This window comes from Miscanthus floridulus, chromosome 9, assembly GCF_019320115.1.
Source record: "Miscanthus floridulus cultivar M001 chromosome 9, ASM1932011v1, whole genome shotgun sequence".
In the NCBI taxonomy this organism is placed as follows: Eukaryota; Viridiplantae; Streptophyta; class Magnoliopsida; order Poales; family Poaceae; genus Miscanthus; species Miscanthus floridulus.
Genome location: NC_089588.1, coordinates 103,271,967 through 103,282,155, shown reverse-complemented (window position 1 = coordinate 103,282,155; position 10,189 = coordinate 103,271,967). Strand labels below are relative to the sequence as shown.

The window sequence follows — 10,189 nt, the reverse complement described above, 5'->3', positions numbered from 1 at the left end:
TTTTTTCCAGGATGAACGTAGAGCTTGAGTGGAGCACAAGAGTGATGGGATGGTCCAAATTAAGCCAAGCTGAGCCAAGCTTCAGTGCTGTCTAGGCATTTTAGGTGTTGTTTAAGAACAATGTGTTATATCTTTATTCTGGGATGGTTTGAATAATGTGTGTAGTCTGAGTTTGAATTTTTTGGATCGTTTAATTCTAGAGGTGAACAAATTAAACAAGTTAATATTTTGGTTTAATGGATTTATTCAAATCCTATGTTATGTCTATTGAGTTTCTAATTAATTAATGGCGCTGCAATATTGTCCGGTGGCACCAAGCCAAAAGGGTTATAAAAGTGGTATTGGCAACTATAATTTTTGTGGCAATATATCCTATAGCAACGAACAATCTGCGTGGCAATAGACGCTGCACCTTATAGCAACGACACGGTAAACGTGGCAATTGCATATGTTGCCACCACTTCTTGGTGTTGCCAAATAGGTCACGTTGCAACACTCGTTATGCGATGCAATAGCGATTGCACCTTATAGCAACAAAATCTTGGGCGTGGCAATTGAACATGTTGCCACACTCGTTATGCGATGCAATAGAGGCTGCACCTTATAGCAACCAAACCTTAGGCGTGGCAATTGCACATGTTGCCACCACTTCTTGGTGCTGTGACATAATCCTTGTTGCCACACGCGTTATGAGTGGCAATACATTGTCTTGCAACACACGTTTGTTGTTGCTAGTATACCATTTGCTACGACCATGGACAAGTTGCCATTGCAAGGTCTAGCAACGCCTAAGGCGTTGCAATAGTTGCTGTTGCCACACCTACAACCGTAGCAAAAGCTTATGTTGCAACGCCTAGGTGTTGCAAATCGAAAACGCATTTTGCAACGCTAAGCAGAAAAGCGTTGTCCAAAGCTTTACCCACACAAGAGCCTGCAACGCCTCCCAACAAAAAAAAAGTATTGCTATTTCTGATATTGCAACTATTTCGGGCCTATTGCAACACTTTTTGGGCATTGAAACATGATCAAATTTTAGTAGTGGTTCGATTTGTAGGGGCGGCTCAATCACCAGCTGCACTTACTGAGGCCACACTAAAAAGGCCGCAGCCCCCCTTCTTTCTCCTCGTGTCAGTTACTGTAGCCCAAGAGAGGAAGGAGGGGAGGTCTTGGGCACCTCCTGAAAATTTCTCTACTAAGGGTGGAGGTTTTAATCCCAAATCCTGAGTGGTAGCTAATTCTCCCTATGTCGGCGTTTGTTCCCCTGCGTCCAGAGCGAATACATGCCGGTGATCAGGAGCCCCCTATCATTGTCTAAGCATATGTCGGGCGCAGAACATCCGACGCCGATGAGTGAGGGTGCAGGCTCGGCAGTTTAGTACACATGAGCAGTTTGATTTCCCGACAAAATAACTTCACAACTGTGCACTCAGTGAGAACATGCTTAATTTTCTCTCTATCCGCTCCAGAGAGATCACAAAACGCCGTCGGTTTAACATGGCGTTGGTACAGGACTTCTTTTGGCGCTGCCAGAAACTCATGAAGAACTCTCCACCAGAAAACTCTAACCTTTTGTGGCACATTGGGACTCCAAATTCTCTTCCATGAAGCATCATATCACCTAGCCCTGCGGTTTCATATGGTCAGCTGCTAGCTTCCTGTAAACCGATTTAACAGAATACTCTCCATGTCTCTCTAGCTCCCAAGCCCACCATTCCATGCCCATGCGACCTCACTGGTACACGGAGAATTGCCTCTGCATCAATTCGGATGAAGGTCTCTCGGATCAGTTCTTCATTCCAGTTTTCAGATTGTGTTGTGGAGAACTGCTGCCGTCTGGGCCCGGAAGTCGCTCACAAGATGGCACATGGGCCCAGACAGCAGCACCCTAAGGCAATGCCTAAAACAGACAACGGATGATGTCGGTTTTTCCTCAAGAACGGATGATGCCGGTGACCTAGAGACGTTGGACAAGAGTTAGACGGTGGTCAGAGGACACGCGTGATGGAGCCATAGGCTGGGGACACGCTCAAGCTCTCAGCATCGTGGAAATCATTCCGTGTTGAAGGGTAGCTAATTTGAGAATGTTTATTTTTCTTTTCTGAGATTAATTAATGAATTAATTAAAAAAATCTAAAAAAAACAAAGGTTTAGATTTCTTTGAGAACCTTTTAGTAAGCAAAGAGAGTACTGTAGCATTGCCCTCAATGTAGACCATGTAATTCAAAATTTCTTAAACTAAATTTCAAATTTTGAAAACTAAAAATGATTTTTTTTACTCTAGAAAAAGTTTCAAATCAAATACTTTTGAACTATAATGTTGTGGATCGCGTTGTGCTCTACAATTTTGGTACTAAGTTCATCTTTATCTGACTTAATATCAAAAAATTATGAATTAATTTTAATGTACGTATTCAAAGGCGACCACTTAAGAAGTGAAGAGCACCACCTCTGTTAATCTATTTCTAGAGCCGGTACATTTAGGGCCTGTTTGGTAGGGCTTGTCACTGGCTCCGGCTCTAGCTCCTGCTCCTTTGTAGGAGCCCTAATAAACGTTTTGTAGGAGGAGCCATTTTTAATGAAAAAAACAGGAGCCAGATGACCCCTCTAAACGGCTCCGCCTCCTTTGGAGGACCCCTGCCAAACACCCCCTTAGAATGCTAGGTTTTTTTAATAGCTGTTAATAATCAAGTTTAGAGGAGGACATCTTGATAAAATGGCCTCTGTTTTTAAGCGATCAACAGAGGCGGACGACCGCCTCTGTAAATAGACATGGTTGACCATTTGTAGCGGCGGATTCGAAAATTGTCCATCTTGGTTACTAGGCCGTTTGACTCAAAAAGAAAAGTGTCTCGCAGCAGTGTAATAATTCTGTAATAATTTAATATCAGTATGTTACAAACACAATATAGATTGGGCACTCAATAAGATAACATTATTGCTCCACAACGATGCATACTTCCTCCAAATTATTAAAAGCACGTACACGATAGGTGGGAAATCACATGAGTTTTGCTAGTTCTTGAAGGAAAGCTTGAGCATGCTCCTCCTTGACAAATGCCGAGCACACATTGGCCCCGCCTTCGCCTTGGCACGGCGGGCACACAATGCAGGCCGGAGACGACGGCGTGTTTCCTGCTGCATATGACGTCACTCTAGCCGCTTTCCCGCTACCAAAGTCGGCGTCCTCAAAGCCAAGATTTCGCCAAGATGTCACCAGCAACTCGTTGTACCGAAGTTGTGGACCAAATAACTGCTGCATCTGACCCTTATTGGCTTCCGTCAGGATGCTGATTTGATTCACAATGGATGTGTGAGGTATGTCCTCCTTGGCACGCTTGATCATCTTGACTAGGTCCAAGATATCTGCACTCGCCACGGTACCACTTGGTGCCATGAGAAACTGGCACGATGTGCAATTGCCGTAGTATCCTGGCTTGGCGCCCACATGCTTCCGCACATTGGCGCTAAACATCAGCACGGCTGGGGTCTCTGAATTTGACATAATTGCACGGGTTCGGCACTGCCATAATACTGCACAGACAGCCTCAAACATGGTACATGGCTGGCAATCGAAGCGACTGCCAAATTCAGCTCTGATGAGGTTAATTGATCTCGAAGGGACAGTGATGTCAAGGTAGGCAAGGTGCGATGGAACAAGCGTCAGCATAACCTGCCGTAACGCATCGTCCATGGATGGAGGGAGACGTGGGAGTGAATCATCCAACCTAACTGGAATGATAGACGGTGAAGACAACCCACGGGCAAGCTCGCCAACGGCCTGCAAGAACTGAGCCATCCCAGCGCCGTCGGCGATAACGTGGTTCCAGGTAACCCCGAGAACAATCCACCGCAGGAGAACTCTGTCACCTGCATCAGCAACAAAGGATCAGCGGGGCCACAGCCCTTTGCAGGGTAGTAGATGGCCAGCTCCTGCAGCAGCGCCCTTTCGCATGGTGAGTGGTCTAAGAATATGGCTTCCTTCAAGGCACAGTTGCTGCAAGATGCTGAGATGAATGCCACGCCCTCGCCGTTGCACAGAATGTGATCCTCCTCACCACCATCATCGATTCCTGCAACAATGCGACCAGCGAAAGGATTGTAGTGGACAAGTGTTTCAGACAACGCTCTCATTATGGTGTTGGCCGGTTCATGGATTGGATTTTCAAACACAAGCAACACTGTGACTGGTATTTTTCCGACAACCTTGTCAAAGGCCGAAAGTTTAATGGTGTCGCTCTTTGTAACCGGCCTTGATGGCCTGACAACTACTGGTGATGACTTCCTCACCACAGCACTCATTGTTTTGTGTGTAGTATGTATGTTGATGCTCTGATTCAAGCTGCATCTTGGCCCCGTAGCTTCCCTCGCATATATATAAACCTGTTGTGCTTTACCTGTGGACATTTAAAGTCAAACTTGTGACCCATCAGCACGCAGCAGCTCCATACATGGATTAAATATCTGTAATTTTATAATTTGCATGTGATGATGACAACTGGTTTTCCTCCAAGTGTAGTAAAGGAATAATCCCCTTCATTATCATACAATCGGAGGGCACACGCATGCTACTCGTCCTGTCCTGAATTATAAGGAATAAATGCAATTTCAGGACATATTATACGGTAATAAGACAAATGACGCATACAACCATCCCTCATTACCATATTTGGTTTGGTGATAGTAGACATTAAACGCTAGGTACGCATGTGAATGTTGCCTTTCAGAATATTTATTCGCCTAGAATCCATTATAATTTGGTACATATTTTGAACTCTTGATCCTTATATTTTAGAATGGAGGGAGCACCTTGTGCGAACCACCTACTCAGCATTATTCTCTACGCGGATATCATTGTCTGATTTCATAAGGGCAGTACAAAACAAAAAAAACTATGATGATTTCTATGTTTATTAATTATTAAGGCACGAACTATGCAAAATTGTGATGTTTCACTGCAGTTAAGGAAGAGAGCTGAGGGATAAGAAAATGGTTTCCTAGAGAAGAAACTATATCTATACAGGAACCAAGATATATGAAGAGGTGTGATTCGTAGATGGTAGGAGAACGAAGACAAGTGATTGAACCAAATTTGTTTTGAAAAAAACATTCACTGAGAATATGGATTCTATGTGCAGTGTAACATGACTTGATAAATATAGAAACTCTCTTTTAGTTTCTAAGTTGGAACTGCCTGAGTCGATCAAAGCTTCACTCAGTAAAACAAGGAGTCATCGTGTAAACCATGGATGATCCATGACATAAAAATTAATGTAAGTCGTCAATTGAAGGGCCACTTTATTGTTGGTTTAAACAATGATGTATGAATTAAATTGACTAATTCCTGCTTGTTTCCTTCACACAGGTTATGGAACAGGTCACCAAACTTTGCCAAAAATGGAGGGAAATTTTAAATAAATATAATAGAACAAAAAACAAAAAGAGCATATATAAATTTATCCAAGAACAAGGGTTCCAACACATCATTTTATAATTTTAATATTTTCATGCAGCCCATTGGGCAAACAAATATGCAAATAAATCATGCAAAGGCTCAACATCGAAACAATGTTTGATCTGTGCAAAATCATGCCTATACTCAAGTTCATCTCAATCCACATGAAATGGGATGGATTAGGGTGAAAAATAAACTAATTTTTCATCCCAATTTCTCCTAACCCATTGTAACACCCGGTTTTAAGAACAAAACCTGATACGCACCATATGTGAGCCCAGAAAGTCAAATCTCACATATAGCTACAAATAGGGGTAATATCAAAAGACAATGCTTAACTACATAGCGTAATAGTATAAAGATTATAACCTCAGATAGCAAACAGCGGAAAGACAACTCTGATCTTCGGGTGAAGACTTCAAATCCACAGGGACAACTGACTGGTTGATCACAAGCCTAATTCCTCCAAACTCTAGCAATCTGGTACCCATCCGGTATTTTTATCCAAATATGTGAAAAATAAAGCAAGCGTAAGTACATGTCGTACTCCACAAATATAACATGGGGTTCATGAGGCTCAAAAAGCTAACACTGGTTTAACTGCGATTAGCTTTTAATGAGTCATCTTTTAGCAATTGGGTGGCAACAAAGTTATCATAAGCCCATCAACACATGATCAGGTAAACATGAATAATGAATAGCATAAATAATAATCATTAATGAGCATATTCATCATCAGTATCGTCCGAGTTCATCATCATTAACCATTAGTGACACTAGTAGAGAAACGGGTTGTAGTCCTGGTTCTCAACCACCTTTAATCGCGGTTTTGGAACCGGGACTACGCAATCGGGACTAAGGTCTTGATTTTTAGTCCCGGTTCCTCCAACCGGGAGTAGAGGTGTTTATTGGGTAAAAAAAAGTTGCAGCTGTGGAGATTCGAACCTACGACCTCCCACTTCAGCTCTTGCACGCGTTACCATCTCACCTACCACCACACATCTAACTTAGATAAGATACGCTTTCCTTTTAAATTTAGTTTGGAGACACCTTTAGTCCGGGTTTGAGACATAAACCGGGACTAAAGGTACCTTTAGTCCAGGTTCGTGTCTCAAACCGGGACTAAAAGTCACACTTTTAGTCCGGGTTCATGTCTCAAACCGGGACTAAAGATTCTCGCACTGACGTGCCTCTGACACACCACGGTAACCGTTGGGCAGGGACCTTTAGTCCCGGGTGGAGCTACCAACCGGGACTAAAGGTTTCTCTAGTCCCGGGCGCGAAAAATATCGGGACTAAAGCCAAATTTCCAAGTGGATCAAAAGTCGTTTCTCTACTAGTGTGATCATCTATTCCGTAAGGGTTTCAAGGCCGCTCGTGACCGTGAGCATGGCTGATATACCAGTTTTGCACTCTACAGAGGTTGTACACTTTCACTGTGAGTCGTCATTTACCCTTTTGCCCGAGGCGGCCAACCTCTTTACCCACTACCAAGGAAGGTCGCAGGGTTCACTACGAAGCCTTTCAAAGGTTCGTCTAACAAGTTAGGGCCATTGGATTCACTCGCCAAATAGATGTAGAGCCCCCCTTCCCGATGGCACATTGACACGCATCCTATACACATGGGGATAGAGGCCGCACTATACCCGATTCGTCAAGCCATTCTTACGCCAATAAAGGTAACCACTAACAAGCTAGAAAATGTCCTCATACTAAGCTAAAGCCAGAGCCATATAGCCCTCACAGTTATACTGTAAGTCCCAGATGATCACTTACAGATAAGTCCTTAGGGAGAGGAATCTAGAGCACCATAAAATAGCCCAATGCTCTAGCCCCCTTGTTCCATGTTGCTAAAAACATCTTTTAGTGTTTATTGCATATTACATTAGTCAAGTTACAAGATCATGGTTGTAGTTGAGCACTAGCATCATACTACCCAATGCAATAACCCAAAGGTATCAAGGTACAGGGCAACAAAGTACTAGAAAATCCTTAGTGGCAGTCAAGGTAGACACATGCAGTATGAATTAAATGATTAAAGGTGTATAGAACAACAAGGAAGATCCCATGCTATACTTGCCTTAAAACACCGATCCTTCGGTAAGCTTTAATCTTCAATGCTGTTCTTCTTCTTCTTCTTGATCACCACGTATATCTCACCGACTGGACGAAATCATAAAGCACCACACAAGCATCCATACAATCATACACGAAGCAAACAATAGATCTAAATTAGAACAGTACACCAATCATAGAAAAATAAGTGAAAGAGTTTGAAATATGATTCTACGCATCGCTATGAACACACAGACGCGAGAGACACACTAATCGGAGCTACGGTTGAAAAGATACAACTACCGAAAGATCCACTCGTAAAACTATTAGCTTCATGTGTTTTAATGGTATAAAAACATATATAAGATATTTTATAAAGATTATAATTTAAGTCAAATTTAGATTTGAATTATAAAACTAAAGCGAAACAAAACATATTTTATTTATAAAATCTAGTTGCATAATTGTTATTTAAGATATGATTCAAACCATGAAATTTTAGTATTAGTGACATGATAAACACTGTTACTAACGCGTAGATCTCGTCGCTATGAATCTAACGCAACTTGAATGGGCTAAAACGGAGTTAAAACGTAGAAGATATGATTTAAACAAGATTTTCTTTATTAAAGTAATAGATTAAATCTAACCTCGAAGTTTTAAAAGTTGAAAACTTTCCTGATGATAGTATGAACATGTAGATTATGAAATTACGAACTTAACGCAAGTTGAACGGATCAAATCGGAGTTAAAACGGAGAAGTTATGGCTAAAACAAAATCAGTGGCAAATCTGTAAATAAGTGAAAACGTATTTTGGATTAAACCGACGAAACTACGCTTTCCAAAGAAGAAAACATAACCTATGATTGCGCCTTGGACCGCAGGTTAGAATCTAAATAATTGTAAGGGGATTTTTGCAAAAGAGCCAACGAAGGGGTACGTTCTAATCTGGACTCTTGATTTTGAATCGAACGGTTGAAAGCGGAGAGGGGAAGAGCTGGCGGCGGAACAGTACCTAGACGGCGGCACCATGGCCGGACCTCGCCTGCGACATCGGCTTCGACGCTCCCGGTCACCAACGGGCACGGGAGGACTACGGGGAGCAAGAGTAGCTCGAGACGAGCTTGATGGAGGGCTCGGGGAAAGCGGCGACAGCACGGTGACGAGCGATGGCAGGTTGGGCGGAGTGGAGCTTGCGGCGGCACGGCTTCGGGCATAGGCGGTGGCTCAGGCGATGCAACAGCTCGCTAACGGGTTAGCGAGGGCGGCGGGGTGCGGGCGGCTTATATGGGGCGGAGCGGACTTGCTGCGCACGGCATCGAGGAGACGGGGCGGACACGGATTTCTCGGCGGCGGCGGTAGAGTCCGGCGTGGCTACGCTCGAGGTAGAAGACGACTGACGGTGGGGCCGGGCTGTCAGCGGGAAAGGGAAAAGAGCTGCGGCGGCATGGCGTCAGGCTGGGCCGCTGTGGAGCGCGCGGCGCGGGAGATGGGCTGGCCGGGGCACGCTGCTGGCCCGCGCGCTGGCGTGGGCCGAAACCAAGGCGGGGAGGGAGAGATCGACCGGCGCGCAGGAGTGGGGCCGGCTGCTGAGCTGAAGACCGGGAGGGGAAGAGAGGGAATTTTATTCTTTCCTTTTCTATTTCTTTTCTTATTTCAAATCCCAATTCAAATATGGTTTAAATTTCTTTGAGCCAAATCAAGTTAAATATTGATTCAAATATTCTTTTCAATAAAATAGAAAATTTTAGTAGGCTTTCAAAAATAAAATTTATAACTTTTTAAATTCTTTCATTTCCCAATTCTCTTTTATTTCAAAGCCATTTTTTTAATTTCATTTGAAACAGCAATTTAACCCATTTTAAATTTTCAATCAAAATAACTCAACCAAATAAACCAAATGCAAGGGCATGTATGCTCAAACATGTTGCTAAACCTTATGATGAATTCTAATTTAAAGAAAAATTTATTTCCCTATATTTCATGAGCACAAAATTCCAAATTAAATCATTTTAGCTCTATTTCCAAAAATCCAAATTTTAGGGTGTTACACCCATGTGAATTAAGATGGGTTAGACACTAGTACAAAAATTATTCTTGTTGACACTTGCTACTTTATTACTGGTGGTTTATAATGTATAGGCGCCTGTAGAAATGAAACTGTGAGCCTAAGATAGTCTGTGTACTAGTGAGAGTGCAGGCATATGAGGTTTAGGATGATTAGCCTTTTTACTTTTTTTTGTATTCGAATGGGTTTAGTCAGTTTCATTGAATACAAGTGTTGCTGCCCGAATGGAGAAAAATAATACGCAAAACTAGATCTAGACGCTAACTCAGTCAGTAGAGATCGAGGTTCGGCATTGTTTACAGAGAGGGTGAGATTTCACGTGATCGCGTCGATGACCAGTTCCAAGTATATAAATATCTCCACAATAAATAGCGTTAACCACTTGTATTCAAAGGACTTTAGGTATTAGCTATATATTTACTGCTGCAACATGTATGACACCTATTGTACTGCATTACTCTTCCCCTGTTGACGATCTTCATTCATAGCATGCTATGCTATATATGTACACCAAGTAGGTAAACATGAGTTTCGAGGGAAAAAAAATTACAATGTTAAAGGACCATCCATACTACAATGCTTTTTCTTCGGGTCGCTGACGCTGATTGATTGG

The 10,189-nt window shown here is 42.7% G+C and overlaps 1 pseudogene; it reads right to left on the bottom strand.

The window, feature by feature from the left end:
• Nucleotides 1-2,998: 2,998 nt before the first annotated feature.
• LOC136480459 (acyl transferase 15-like) lies at nt 2,999-4,299 on the bottom strand (annotated as a pseudogene).
• Between the last annotated feature and the right edge of the window lie 5,890 nt (nt 4,300-10,189).